This window comes from Caretta caretta, chromosome 1 (assembly GCF_965140235.1).
Source record: "Caretta caretta isolate rCarCar2 chromosome 1, rCarCar1.hap1, whole genome shotgun sequence".
NCBI lineage: Eukaryota > Metazoa > Chordata > Testudines > Cheloniidae > Caretta > Caretta caretta.
The window spans coordinates 212,040,934-212,055,498 of NC_134206.1; the positions used below are offsets into that span (position 1 = coordinate 212,040,934).

Consider the following 14,565-nt stretch of genomic DNA (forward strand, 5'->3'; position numbering starts at 1 on the left):
TAGTAGAGTGCTTAGTTAGCTGTAAAGTGTTTTAGTAGTTGTTGGAGTCCCAGGTGGGACTTTGTCCTGTAGTGGGGCATGCCCTGCTTCCCAGGCTTCAAGCGGTGTTGTGAGTGCAGGTGGCCGATGCCCATCCATGACCCTCATGAGAGTTGTTTGAAATGCCTTGGGGAGTCCCATAGAAAAGACAAGTCCTGGATCTGCAAAACCTTTTGTCCCCAACTCAAAGAGCGGGGCATTCAATTGAGGGCCCTCCTCATGAAGGCCACTCTACACCCAGTATCAGAGTCCTCGCACTCCACTCCTGGTACTTCAGCATCAGCACTCAGTATGCCGCCAGCACCAGAATCCACCTGACACTCTTCCCCTTCACTGGTACTGCAGAGGAACCTAAGCTAGGCCTTGTGTCTGCAACGGAGGTTTTCAGGGGTTCCGCTGTGGTCAGACCCCCTAGCTTGGCCAGTGCCCCAACTCCAGGGAGCAGTAGGGGGTCCCAGCCCATCGCAGGACCATCTGTGCCCAAGGCAGGCCCGGTGGCCAGCACCACTGAAGCCTGCCCACAGGCAAGACACCTGTTCAGGTGACCAAGCCACTTATGGGACCACCCCTGAAGGCAGTGGAATGTCCCTGGTTCCCATACCGCAGGTGTCGGAACTCCGGAGTCATGACGCCAATCCTCATACTCCTGGTACCGACTATCCTCCCACCAGAGATCGCCAAGATGCCAGTCACTATCGCCTCACAGATCTCCCAGGCATCGGTCCCCTCCAGCACGAGACCCTTCCTGGTTGTGGCACTAGTCACTGGGGCTCCGGTACCGTTCTTTGGGCAGACACCAGCCTTCACCTTCCCCATACCAGTTGCCAATGAGAGTCGGTTGACAGACTCAGTCTTCCACAGCCCTGCCCTGGTCACCAGAAGGACAGTGGTCCAGGTTGCAGGGACACTTCAAGCCCTTCCCCTGTAAAGGGTGAATTGTCTCTGAGCCAGGAACCACCAAGGCGCATGCAGCACCGGCAAGGGGTCAAGGACAATGGCCTGCCCAGTGGCAATACTGGAACCCGTGATGGGTGCCTGTTATGCTGGCACTGTACTCCCACTACTCCTCCCAAGCTGCATCGCACAAGCTACCTCTGGCACAGCCGGGACTGATGTCTGAGCAAGGGACCAAATCTGAAGCGGCGACTTCATGGGAGGCCCCAGCGATACCCTCCAGATATACTCGTCCTCTTCCCCAGATGAGGCAGTGGCAGGGCCCTCACAAACCTGTAGCCTCACCCCCAATGACTTCAGGGAGCACCAAGCCCTACTTAAAATGGTGGCGGCCAACCTGAACTTGGAGGTTGAGGAGTTAGCTGAGGAACCTGATGACCTCTTCAATGTCATTCCCTCCTCTGTCCCAGCCTGGGTCGCATTGCCCATTCACCCAGGAGTCCGAAAGATTGCCAAGTCAGTGTGGCAGACCCCATCTTCTGTTCCACCCACATCCAAGAAGGTGGAAAAGTACTATGTCCCTGCCAAGGGGGATGAATACCTTTACACGCACCCTCCTGCAGGGTCCCTGGTCATGTCCACTGTCAACAAAAGGGACAGGCAAGTGGCACCCCCAAAAATAAAGATGCCAAGAGGTTGGACTTTTTTGGCAGAAAAATTTACTCAACAGCCAGCCTCCGATTTAAGGTCCCTAATGATCAGGACCTACTTGGCAGATACAATTTCAACCTGTGGGACTCCATCAGCAAGTTCAAAGAGAACCTCCCACAGGAATTTGCCACTGTGGTGGAAGAGGGCAAGGTGGTAGCCAGAGATGTACTCCAGATGGCCTGTGATGCCACAGACTCAGTGTCCAGGGTGGTCACCTCTGCGATAGCCATGCAAACAACTCTCTCCAGGACCTCCCTTTTGAGGGAACAGGGCTTTCTTGGAGGTAACTGATGCAAGACTCCATAGCCTTAGACTCTCAGGCCACCCTCTACTCTTCGGGTCTGTATACTCCTCAGCAGGCTAGAAAGCCATTCTGCCTTCTGCTATTGTCGAGGTCTTGGGGTACCCCTCGTTTCAGCTCCTACAAAAAGGACAAAGATGGTTGTGATGTTTCCGTCCAGTGTTATCCAGACTGGTTATCTGCTAGGTCACTCCAATCCTTGACTCTGGGAGCCAGCCTTACCCTGCTCTGCTGTGAGAGCCCCCCCACTCCTGGGCTGTTCACGCACAGCCTCTGGCATGTAAGCTGCTCCTTGGATTGTGCAACCAAACAACACTAGCCAATATCTCCGGTCCCAGACACAACCCTAGGAACCTCTGTCTTGCAGTGTCCCGTTATGCCCACTGGATGCTGCAAGCTTACGAGTTTATCAATTTAACAAAGAAATTGATATGTACCAGGCTTGTTATCCCAAGGAGAGCCTCTGACACACTTCAAACCAAACACACTGCTTCAGGTAGAATAAACAAATTTATTAACTACAAAGATTGACTTCTAATCACTTAATCTAAGCACAACAAGTCAGATTTGGTCAAATTAAATAAAAGCAAAAAGCATTCTAAGTTGATCTTAACCACTTTCAGTGCTCTTACAAACTTAGATGTTTCACAGCACAGGCTGGCTGGTTGCCCTTCAGCCAGGCTCTCCTCTTTGATCAGCGCTTCAGTCACTTGGTTGTAATGTATGTAGATGGAGGTGGAAGAGAGAGGAAGAGCATGGCAAACATCTCCTTTTTATCATGTTCGTTCTTCCCTCTTGACTTTGCCCCCTCCCCCTTCAGAGTCAGGTGAGCATTACCTCATTGTAGTCCCAAACTGACCAAAGGAAGGGGGGTGACTCACTCGAGAGTCCAACAGATTTTGTTGCTGCCTTGGCCAGTGTCCTCTGTTCCTGTAAGACTGGGTTGGGTTTGTCCCATACATCCCCTGATGAGGTGTGAACTACCCCTCTGCTCTTGGAGTTTTTCCTGGGCTTGTTTTAAGCCATGAGGACACATTTTCAGCCTCACAACTATATACATGAAATTACACCTATAACAATGCTCAGTGCATCATGAGCCTTCCGAAGACACCCAACATGACATCCTTTACATCTCATAAGGATGAACATGGGGGTGTAGGGTGTTCCCCCTCCCCCACCCCAAGTTACAGAGCATCACAATGGGTTTTAAGCAACACCACCAGTCGTCATCTCATCTACCTGCCCAGCCTAGTCCTTCCAGGGACCAGGGTAGCCAAAAGGAGTCATTTTGAGGGTGCGCCTGAGGATGACACCCCAGTCAGTGCACCAGATCTGCTCCCCATCTTCCTCAACTGCCTTCATCCTTTCTGGTTGGCCTGGACTCATATTACCTCAGACCTCCGGGTGCTTGATACTGTTATCAGGCAACCCTGCACTTTATAGCCGACCAACCCTTCCACCCCCCTTCCCCGTCCCTCTTCAGAGACCCTTCTCACAAGCAACTCCTTGTTCAGGAAATCTTAACCTCCTGTGCCTGGGGTAGTGGAAAAGGTTTCACAAAACATGGAAGAAAGAGGATTTTACTCCTGCTACTTCCTAATTCCAAAGGCAAAAGCAGGGCCTCAGACCTATTATAGACCTATGTTGTGTCAACAAGTCTCTCAAAATGTTGAAGTTTTGTATGGTCTCCATTCCCTCCCTGGATCCAGGAGACTGATACACATCCCTCAGTTTAAAGGATGCCTACTTCCATATATTCATCTTACTAAGGCACCAGCATTTCCTCCATTTCACATTGGGCCAGCGCCGTTTTCAGTTCACAGCGATGCCCTTTGGTCTCTCATTGGCCCCCAAAGTGTTCAAAGCGTATAGCACCAGTGGCCACTTACCTGCGATGTCAAGGAGTCCAAATCTACCCATACCTCGACAACTGGTTGATAAGGTGTGGATCAGGTATGGAAGCATCTAAATCTGGTCTTTTCCACTTGCTGCAACCTGGGCCTAATAATAAATGACAAAGTCAACCCTCACCCCAGTGCAAAATATAGAATTTAATTGGGGTGGTACTCAACTCCACTTGGGCCAGAGCATTCCTATCTGAGACTCAATTCCAAGCCATGGTGGACCTCATCTAGTCTCTGCATGCCAAACCACTCACCACCGCCCACCACCTGCCTGAGACTGTTGGGTCACATGGCAGCATGTACTTACATGGTCTGGCATGTGCGACTCTGCCTCAGGCCCCTACAGTCGTGGCTGGCGTCGGTCTATGCCCCCAATCAGCACAGCATGGGTGATCAGGGTTCCGGACAGCGTACTGTCATCTCTCACCTGGTGGCAAGATCCCACATTGGTGCAGGAAGGAGTCCCCCAGTCTCCCGAAGCTTTGGATCTGGGTTGGGGAGCCCACCTGGATCTCAATACTCAAGGCCATTGGTCCAGTCACGATCAGCCCCTGCACATCCCTAGCCTGCCAAGCCATTCTGCCTCACGTACAAAACAGGGTGGTTCAGGTCCTAATGGACAATGTGGCCATGGTCTTCTATATTAACAATCGTCTGCACTCTGTCAGGAAGCGCTCTAGAATTTCTGTCTGCAGCCTGACATCCACCTTGTGGCCATTTGCCGCTCAGGAGTCAGGAACACTTGGCTAGACCACCTCAGCAGGACATTCTTGTCTCACCACAAGTGGTCCCTCCATCTGGAGGTGGTCAGTTCTATCTTCCACAGGTGGGGAAGTGCCCAGGTGGACCTATTCACATCCAGGCACAACAGAAAATGCTATGTCTTCTGCTCGTTCCAGGGCAGGGACAGGGGATCCCTGTTGGACACCTTCCTGCTCCCGTAGTTGGGGGCTCTGATGTACGCCTTCCCTTTGGTGCCATTGCTGCCCTGGGTCCTCATGAGGATCAAGCAGCACAGGGTGATGGTCATCTGCGTAGCGCCGGTGCGGCCGCACCAACACTGGTTCAGCACTCTGCTGGACCTCTCAGTGCTGCTCGGGGCAGACCTGTTTGTTTCAGAACCATGGCAGACTCCTGCACCTGAATCTGGCAGTGCTACATCTAACAGTTTTGCTGCTGTGTGGCTGAACGTGCAGGAGTGGCAGTGCTCATCCAAGATCCAGCAAGTAGAAAGCCTTCCACCAGGGCCACCTACCTCGCCAAATGGAAGCGATCCACCTAGTGGATAAGGGGTGACACAGGTTTGGTTACAGAGACCCCCTTGGGACTGTCACCTGATGTGCTGGAATTCCCTCTGAGCCCATTTTCCCTGCCAGCTTAGGACTCCAGAACTCTGCCTTGTTGAGCCAGACACACTAGCTTGCTGCAACACAGACCCAGGTCTGGTCCATGCCCCCAAAGCTGCAGACTTTAACTAAAAACTGCTTAGCAGGTTCCCTATCTCCATCATCGAGACACCCACCTCCCAATGGGATCCAAACCCCAAATCCGTCGTACTCTGTATAAAGCTTTATACAGAGTAACTCATAAATTTTCCACCCTCTCTAACACTGATAGAGATGTACAGCTGTTTACTCCCACTCAAGTATTAATTACTTACTCTAGGTTTACTATTAATATCAGTTAAGTATAAAGAGTAGGATTTAAGTGGCTTCAAGTAATAGACAGAACAGAGTAAGTTATCAAGCAAAATAAAGCAAAAATCATGCAAGTCTAAGCCTAATACATCAAGAAACTAATTACAGGTAAAATCTCACCTCATATTTCAATAAGCTTCTTTCACAGACTAGACTCCTTCCTAGTCTGGGCCCAATCCTTTCCCCTGATTCAGTCCTTGTTTGTTTCAGCAGACCATCTTAGGTAAAAACTAGGGGTTTTCTCATGACTGGCAGCCTCCTTCATTCTTTCCCCTTTTATAGCTTTGGCACAAGGCAGGAATCTTTTGTCTCTCGGGGTCCCCACTCCTCCTCCTAAATGGAAAAGTACCAGATTTAAGATGGATTTCATTACCAGGTGACATAGTCACATGTCACTGTAAGACCTCATTCTTCATTACCCATGGGCTGGCCCACGAGCACACAGGAAGGCTTTCAGGTAAATAAACGATTCACAACAGATTGTCCTAGTCAATAGGAGCCATCAAGATTCTAAAACCCATTAATGGCCCACACTTTGCATAATTATAATTGAATCTCAGAATTATACTTCATATTTCTAGCTTCAGATACAAATGATACATGCTTACAAATAGGATGAACACACTCAGTAGATTATAAGCTTTGTAATGATACCTTACAAGAGACCTTTTGCATAAAGCATATTCCAGTTGCATCATTCATATTCATAAGCATGTTTTCATAAAGCATATGGAGTGCAACGTCACAAGGAGGTCTGTCCTGAGCGAGCCTTGTTGCAGCTCATTCTAGACTACCTCCTGCACCTCCAAGCTCCAGGGCTTGTCGCTGTCATCCATCAAAGTCCATCTAGCAGTTATCTCAGCCTTCCACCCACCGCTCAAAGGCAGGTCGGTTTTCTCTCCGCATAGCATGGCCAGATTCCTTAAGGGCCTGGAGCACCTCTACCCGCGCCTCAGGGATCCTGTTCCTCCGTGGGACTTAAATCTGGTGCTGTTTCAGCTCACAAGCCCCGCTTCAAGCCTCTGGCTTCCTGCTCTCTCCTTCTCCTCTCCTGGAAGGTTGTGTTCCTGGTCGCAGTGATATCGGCCCACCAGGTATCTGAGATTCGGGTGCTCACCTCAGAACTGGCTTACTGTCTTCTACAAGGACAAGACCCAGCTAAGACTGCACCCAGCCTTCCTTCCCAAGGTAATCTCTCTGTTTCATTCAAGCCAAATTTACTTATCGGTCTTCTTTCCAAAGCCACATAAGTCGGAGGAGGAGCACAAGCTGCATGCCCTGGACGTCAGATGAGACCTGGCCTTCTATATTGACAGGACCAAGCCTTTCCGTACGTCAATGCAATTATTCATCGCTGTAGCCTCAAAGAATTTTTTTCCTGGATCACTGCCTGCTTTCACTTTTTTGCTATGATCAAGTAAAGATGCTGCCCTGGCAATAGTCACTGCCCACTCTAACAGGGCACAGGCTTCTTTGGCAGCCTTTTTGGCCCAAGTGCCTACCCAGGACATCTGCAGGGCGGCCATCTGGTCGTTGGTCCATACCTTCATGTCCCACTATGCACTTAACCAGCAGGTCTGGGATGATGCTGGCTTCGGTAGAGCAGTACTTCAAGTGGTGAACTCAGAGCCCACCTCAATATATACTGCTTGTGAGTCACCTAGAATAGAATCGACATGAGCAAGCACTCGAAGAAAAAAATTATCTACCTTTTCGTAACTGTTGCTCTTCAAGCTGTGTTGCTCATGTCCATTCCATTACCTGCCCTCCTGCCACTCTGTCAGAGTTGCCGGCAAAAAGGAACCAAGAGGGTGTAGGACCAGTGGTGCCTGATATACTGCTGCACTGAGCATGGCACTCCAAAGGGCGCCACAACTGGCCCTATAGGTACCGCTATGGCAAAAATCTCCAACAAGTGTGCACGCGGGCACGCACAAACCTAGAATGGAATGGACATGAGCAACACCTCTCAAAGAACAACAGTTACAAAAAGGTAGATAAGTTCGTTTGTTTCTACTGGTGATGCACATCCACACATTATCTTGATATTGGTGCACATAACAATTCATTCCGCACATAGATGGGGGGAAAATATTAGAGGGAACATTGCTGGTGTCCCAAAGCTACCCGGCCCCACATGTCACTAGCCTGTTTACAGAAATGGCGCCAACCAATGTCATCATTAGGGTGGCATGGGAAAATGTCCTGTTGTAGTAGTAGGATTTTGTTTGTATTTTGTTTCAGAGGAACAGCCGTGTTAGTCTGTATTCGCAAAAAGAAAAGGAGTACTTGTGGCACCTTAGAGACTAACCAATTTATTTGACCATGAGCTTTTGTGAGCTACAGCTCACTTCATCAGATGTATTTTGTATGATTTGGAAGGAAGGATAAAGAATAATGAGATAATGTAGCATGTATTAAATGTATTGGTGTAGGATTTGATCATATCCTGCCAGCCACCCTTTTTGAATAGCAGAAAGGAATGTCCTAATGGGCCATTTGGTAAAAATGCAGCAGCTGGAATCTGTGTCTGGGCTGACTTCAAGGCAGTAACAGATGTTTTAAGATCATTACTTTTGTAGGTTTAGCATTTTAAAATAAGTAAAAGAATGCCATGATTTATTGTGCATTGCAACTTGATGTTTGTTTAAAATGTTGTGTAAATTCTATTTTTGTGTGGATGAGGAATGTATGTGTAAAGAGAAGTCTGAAGGCCATCGCTGAGTCAGATGTCTGAGGGAGGAACTGGAGACAGACGCAAGTGTGCCAGGAGGCTGCAACACACCCCTATTGAAATGTCAGAGGAGGGCAGATTGACAACTCTAAAGATGAGACATACACCTATCAACGGGGACAAAATACCTGTGATAAAGAATGAGAAGGACAATTTAAGAAAAGAAGCACTTGTCAAACAACAATTGATCACAGCATGATGGTGCAAAACTTTAGTCCCAATTAAGGAAAATCCCTCTATAAACAGGGGGCCTTGCCATGAAATTTTGGGTTTGTCCTGCCAAGACTTCCCTGGAGCCAGGGCCAGTGTAACCACTAGGCAGCCGCTTAGGGTGCCAAGATTTGGGGTTGCCAAAAAGCAGTGCCCCCCAATTTTTTTTACACTATTTCTGGGAAATGAATGAATAAAGAAACGTCATTGAACTTGCATTTTAACTTGTCGTTCTCTAGTACATTACAGCTATAGCCTACGCCAGGTCTGCGTTACGGGCACAAGCGTATTGCTTCACTTTGGTACAAAGTGGCACTGACGTCATTTTTCTCATCGCGCGCAGCCATTACCCGTTCTGACAGGCTGTTTATCATGCTACGTTTACTAGTTTTTGGAGGTTGTTGACTGAGGCTAACTATTTTTGTTGAGTTGTTTCAGATCTAAGACTCTGGCAATTGCTGCTGTATCATTTCGCTAATACTTTCTCAATTGTGTGTGTAAAGTATTTGAGTGTATGTTTATCATGTACAAATATCCAGCTGTAGGTTGTTGAAATTTGTCATTGATATTGTCAGTTGTATGATGGAGTATCCACCATTCTAATTTTATAAATTAATAATTGGATATTCTAAAGGTAGAATAAAATGTAGTAGATTTTTATATGAAGGAAGGAAGTATACATGACTAAAGGGTGGATTTCCTATTACAATCAACATTGCTTAATTTTAAGGAAAAGTCATCTTGATCTCTTAATCAACATTTACATCAAACAGTTGATAGTCAAATAGTGACTCATAGTTAGTGACATGTATTCTCTATCCTCTACTTTTAACAGTGAGCAAGAAAAAGAACTGATAAGAATAAAACTTCATATTTTGTTTTCAGTTGATGCAGCCTCATGGCAGATAGAGGAAAAATTTGTTGATTAAAAACATACATGCGAACATCAATGTTGCAACAAAGACTTGTTGGGCTATCTACCTCGTCAATAGAACATAACATTGCTCGCAGCATTGACTTGGAGGAACTTGTTTCTAAATTTGCTAAACTGAAAGCGTGGAAAGTAAATTCTAAATTATAACATGTTACTCTGTGACCGTGTATTGTGTATAATGTATGTGATTTATTTCAAGAACCATGCTATGTTGTGCAAAGTGAAAACAATAACAATGTCAACACTGTCCAGGTTATTCATTTATTTTCATTAAACTTGTATACTAATGAAATTTTCAAGCTGAACATGTATTAATTCTAATGAATACCACATTATGCACTATTCATTTTTGAAAGTTTATAATAAGCAATGCTTTGGGGGGAGGGGGGTGTAAAGTGGAAGTTTTGCCTAGGGTGCAAAATATCCTTGCACCAGCCCTACCCAGAGAATCATGTCATGACTGATGGAACCCAGCTCCTCCCTACCCATGATCAACCTAGCTGGCCACTAGATTGATCTGGACTCTGGACTGGTAACTATAACGTTGACTGGCAGAGGTAGGTGTGTGCGTATTTAATTGTATCTTCAATAAACATGATGTGTTGCCTTTTCCCCTGAAAAAGATCCTGTGTGCTTCTTATAAGCATAACACTGTGGAGGAAAAATTTGCCCATACCCTGTGCTCTGCAGTGTCTAGCCCTCTCCTGAAACACTCAGAGAAATAATCAGATTTGTTTGCTCCTTTAAAGAGACAAAACCCAACAACTTGCAACTCACTGGAGTTACCGTTCACTTGAATTCAAATACAGAGCTGGGTTAGTTTTAGATTAAAAGTAGAACAAGTTTATTAACAAAAGGAAATAGGATTTTTAGTGAGTTCAAGTACAAAGGATAGAAATGGTTGGAAGCAAATAAAAGTGAAAAGTACTTTCTAGAGGCTAGGACTTAACAAAGCAAGCTACAGCCTTTGTTCAAGGTAGTTTTCTTACCAATCTTCCATATAGCACAATGGCTGACCACCACCCTGGTCAGCATCTCCCACAAAGTCCAAAGTGTTCAGTTACTTTGTCATCTTAGGTGAAAGATCACTTGGGTTCTCTGCCCCTCTCGTCCAGTGAGCCTTTGAAATAGATTCTTCTGAAATAATGTTCGTTCAAGCTCTGAGGAAGGTGCCATGGTGTCTCCTGGTGAAGGAAGCTCCAGTCTGGTTTCTTCCCCAGCTGATATTTGCTAAAACGCAATTTGATCTGTTTTTTGCAATCTCCTCCCCCAGCTGCCCTGATGGTCCTGGTTACCTTCCATGTAATTCGCATTTCCGGTCCTTGTTTCTTAATGTACATTTGAGATGCCTTGCAGGTGGCTCTACCACAGTCCTTTGTCTCAGGTGGCGTAACTTTAGCCTCACCTGGCAGACACAGAATGTCCAATATGTTTGTAATTTTGAATTTCTCCTCTGTACATAAATCACAATAGTAATTATCAGTACATTATTAACTTTCTATTGATCTTTACATTACAGTTTTTAGATACAAATACATTAGTAAGTTGGGGCACATTCAGCCGATCAGGCCAGCTGAAACTTTCTACAGGCTGGACCCGCCCACTGCATCTCCCCTTTCTTGGTGTTCATAGCAGGGATCTCTGTCTTGGGCTCTTGCGAGGTATCCACGATGGTCTGCAAGGTGGCCCGCAGCTTGTTGTAAAGCAGCAGGTCTGTGTCTCAGCACCAGATTGATTGATGGCCTCCCTGTGCTTGCAGTATGCCCGATTCAGTTCCTTCTCTTTTATGTGATGCTGCTGCTGCTCCCTGTCATATCTCTTTGCCTGCAATCTTTTCACAGTTTCTATGACCCCTGGATTTTACAATTGTGACCAGAGTGGTCACAGCTGCAGGGAATGGGGCATTGTGGGACAGCTGCTGGAGGATTGTTAGAGTCAACATAGCTCATGTAGTGTCTTCACTCACTCTCTCAACCTCAGAAGGTCGACCATGGATCGACGCTGTTCAGAGAGGTGGTCTTACTGTGTCTCCATAACAGGGCACTTACACTGGCTGGAGAAAAATTTGTGTATCACTACAAGTACAATTGTTCAACACAAGACAACTTACATAAACCTAACATTGTAGGGTAGACCAGGTCTAAGAATGTGATCCACAAAGCCAGCACGTGAGGCAGGGAGGTGCCTGAGATCGCCAATGGTAAGATGTTGATGAGAGCATTGTGTCCTAAGCCCTGCTCCTTTCACAGAGCCAGGCACCTAAATCCAGGCTGTACGGAAGCATCTATCTCTGCTAGCTGTCCACAAACAGGAACCCCTCTCCTGGAGTCAGGCACATTAGGTGTTTCTGGCCTCACTCCACACAAAATGGCCACCCACCTTATAACTTTTAGGCCAATGGTTAGAGCACTCACATGGGAGACCAATGTTCAATTCCCCCCTCTGCCTGAGGTAGCAAAAGGATTTGAACAGGGGTCTTTGTGATCCAGGGAGCTCTTTGTGGCAACTGACAGAGGGCACAGGCTACATGAGGGTTAGAAAGATCCCCTGCAGCTGGATTCTACATAGTAGCCCATCAAAGAATGCCATGTAAGGTCTCTGATGAAAGCATGGTGTATTACGCTGGTCACCATAATCATAGCAAGTTGTATGGGCTCCCTCAATCTGTCCTGTTGAAGCTGTTCCATTATGTATTAATACTTAAAGAGGCACTGGGCCCAAGACCAAAAGAGAGTATAGTCTGGTGGCTAGAGCACCCAGCTCGGAGACCCAGGGTCCAGACCCCCTGCTCCAACGAGTCTTTATTTATACACAAATCTTTTCTCCCCATCAGTCAAAAGGTGGAATTGAACCTGGGTCTCCCACATCCCAGGCAACTGCTCTAACAACTGGGCTAAAAGTTAGAAAACACATTCCCTCACATACCTAGGGAATGTTTACAGCAGCAATTTAGGTGCCTATAGGGTTTGGCAGCAGCCAAGCAGAAGTTTTGTGGATCGTAATAGTGCCTAAAACTTAGATTTAGGCACCTAAATCTGAGGTTTAGATGGCTAAATACCTCTGTAGATCTTGGCCAGACAGATTAAGGCCCAAATTAGTAGCCACCTCCTCATACCTAATATATCACAAAGGAGGTTAATAACAGAACCAGGCATAGAATCCAGCTCTCCTCAGTCCTGGTTGATCCTCTCATGGATCAGTAACTGGTTAAAAGATAGGAAACAAAGGGTAGGAGTAAATGGTCAGTTTTCAGAATGGAAAGAAGTAAATGGTGTCCCCCAGGGGTCTGTACTAGGATCAGTACTGTTCAACATATTCATAAATGATCTGGAAAAGGGGATGTCAGGGTTCCTTCCCCACTCTGAACTCTGGGGTACAGATGTGGGGACCTGCATGAAAGACCCCCTAAGCTTATTCTTACCAGCTTAGGTTAAAAACTTCCCCAAGGCACAGATTCCCTTCTTGCCTTGGGATCACTGCCACCACCAAGTGGCAATCAAGTGACAAACAATCAGGGAAAGGACCACTTGGAGTCCTATTCCCCCAAGCCTATATACCCCCTTTCCTGGGGAAGCTTGAGAATAATATCCTAATCAATTGGTTACAAAATGATCAAAGACCCAAACTTCTGGGTCTTGGAACAATGGAAAAATCAGCTAGGTTCTTAAAAAGAAAGATTTTATTTAAAGAGAAAAAGGTAAAAGAATTACCTCTGTAAACCTAGGCTGGTAGTTAACCTTACAGAGTAGCAGGAAATTCAAAGAGCACAGAGGAACCCCCTCTAGCCTTAGTTTCAAAGTTACAACAAAACAGAGATAAACCTCCCTCTACAAAGGGAAAATTCACAAGTTGAGTAAACAAAGGTAAACTAAAATGTCTTGCCTGGCTGTTACTTACAAGTTTGAAATATGAGAGACTTGTTCAGGAAGATTTGGAGAACAAATTAGTCCCAAGAGCGAATGGCACAGAAAAACAAAACCTCTCCCCCCTCCCAGATTTGAAAGTATCTTTTGTCCCTATTGGTTCCTTTGGTCAGGTACCAACCAGGTTATTTGAGCTTCTTAACCCCTTACAGGTAAGGAGGAATTTAGGCTACCCCCATGGTTATGACAAGGGATAAACACTGAGGTGTCAAAATTTGCAGATGATACAAAACTACTCGAGATAGTTAAGTCCAAAGCAGATTAAAAGAGTTATAAAGAAATCACACAAAACTGGGTTAGTGGGCAACAAAATGGCAGATGAAATTCAATGTTGATAAATGCACAGTGGAAAACATAATCCCAATGGTACATATAAAATGATGGGGTCTAAATTAGCTGTTACCACTCAAGAAAGAAATCTTGGAGTCATTGTCGCCAGTTCTCTAAAAACATCCACTCAATGTGCAGTGGCAATGAAAAAAGCTAACAGAAGATCGGAAATCATTAGGAAAGGGATAGATAATAAGACAGAAAATATCATATTGCCTCTATATAAATCCATAGTACACCCACATCTTGAATACTGTGTGCAGATATGGTCGCTCCATCTCAAAAAAGATACAATAAAAGCTTTTTTATCTGGCATGTTGGGGGAATGGCGGGTGCTGGTAAGTGAAAAATGCTGGTTAACTAAGAGGGAGGGAGTTTGGGTGGGGGAGGCGGCGCAGAGCTGGGGGTTGGGGCATGGGAGGAGATGCGGGGCACAGGTTCTGGGCAGGAGTTTGGGTGCAGGAGGGGGCTTGGGGAAGAGAGTTAGGCTGCTGGAAGGGGGTGCAGGGCACAGGCTCTGGGAGGGAGTTAGGATGTGGGCAGGGATTTGGGGAAAGGGCTTGGGGTGCCAGATCCGGGGGGCGCTCACCTCGGATGGCTCCCCACAAGCGACGACCTGTGTCAGTTGCTCCTAGGCAGAGGCATGGCAGGCGGCTCTGCGTGCTACCCCCACCCATCCTGAGTGCTGGCTCCACAGCTCCCATTGGCCAGGAACTGCGGCCAATGGGAGCTGCGGGGGCAGCACCTGCGGACAGGGGCAGAGTGAAGAGCCTTCTGCTACACCTCCACCTAGGAGCAGCTGGGACAGGTAGCTGTTTGTGGGGAGCTGCCCAAAGTGAGTACCTCCCAGATCTGGCACCCCAAGCCCCCTTTCACACCCCAACCTCC

General features: G+C 46.8%; 1 long non-coding RNA gene across 1 annotated transcript; it reads right to left on the reverse strand.

The window, feature by feature from the left end:
• Positions 1 to 1,647: 1,647 nt before the first annotated feature.
• Positions 1,648 to 4,386, reverse strand: LOC125622545 (uncharacterized). The gene is made up of 3 exons (XR_007352739.2): positions 4,157 to 4,386; positions 3,835 to 3,946; positions 1,648 to 2,065 (listed from the first exon to the last, which is right to left on the reverse strand). It is a non-coding gene; the product is annotated as an uncharacterized LOC125622545 (long non-coding RNA).
• Between the last annotated feature and the right edge of the window lie 10,179 nt (positions 4,387 to 14,565).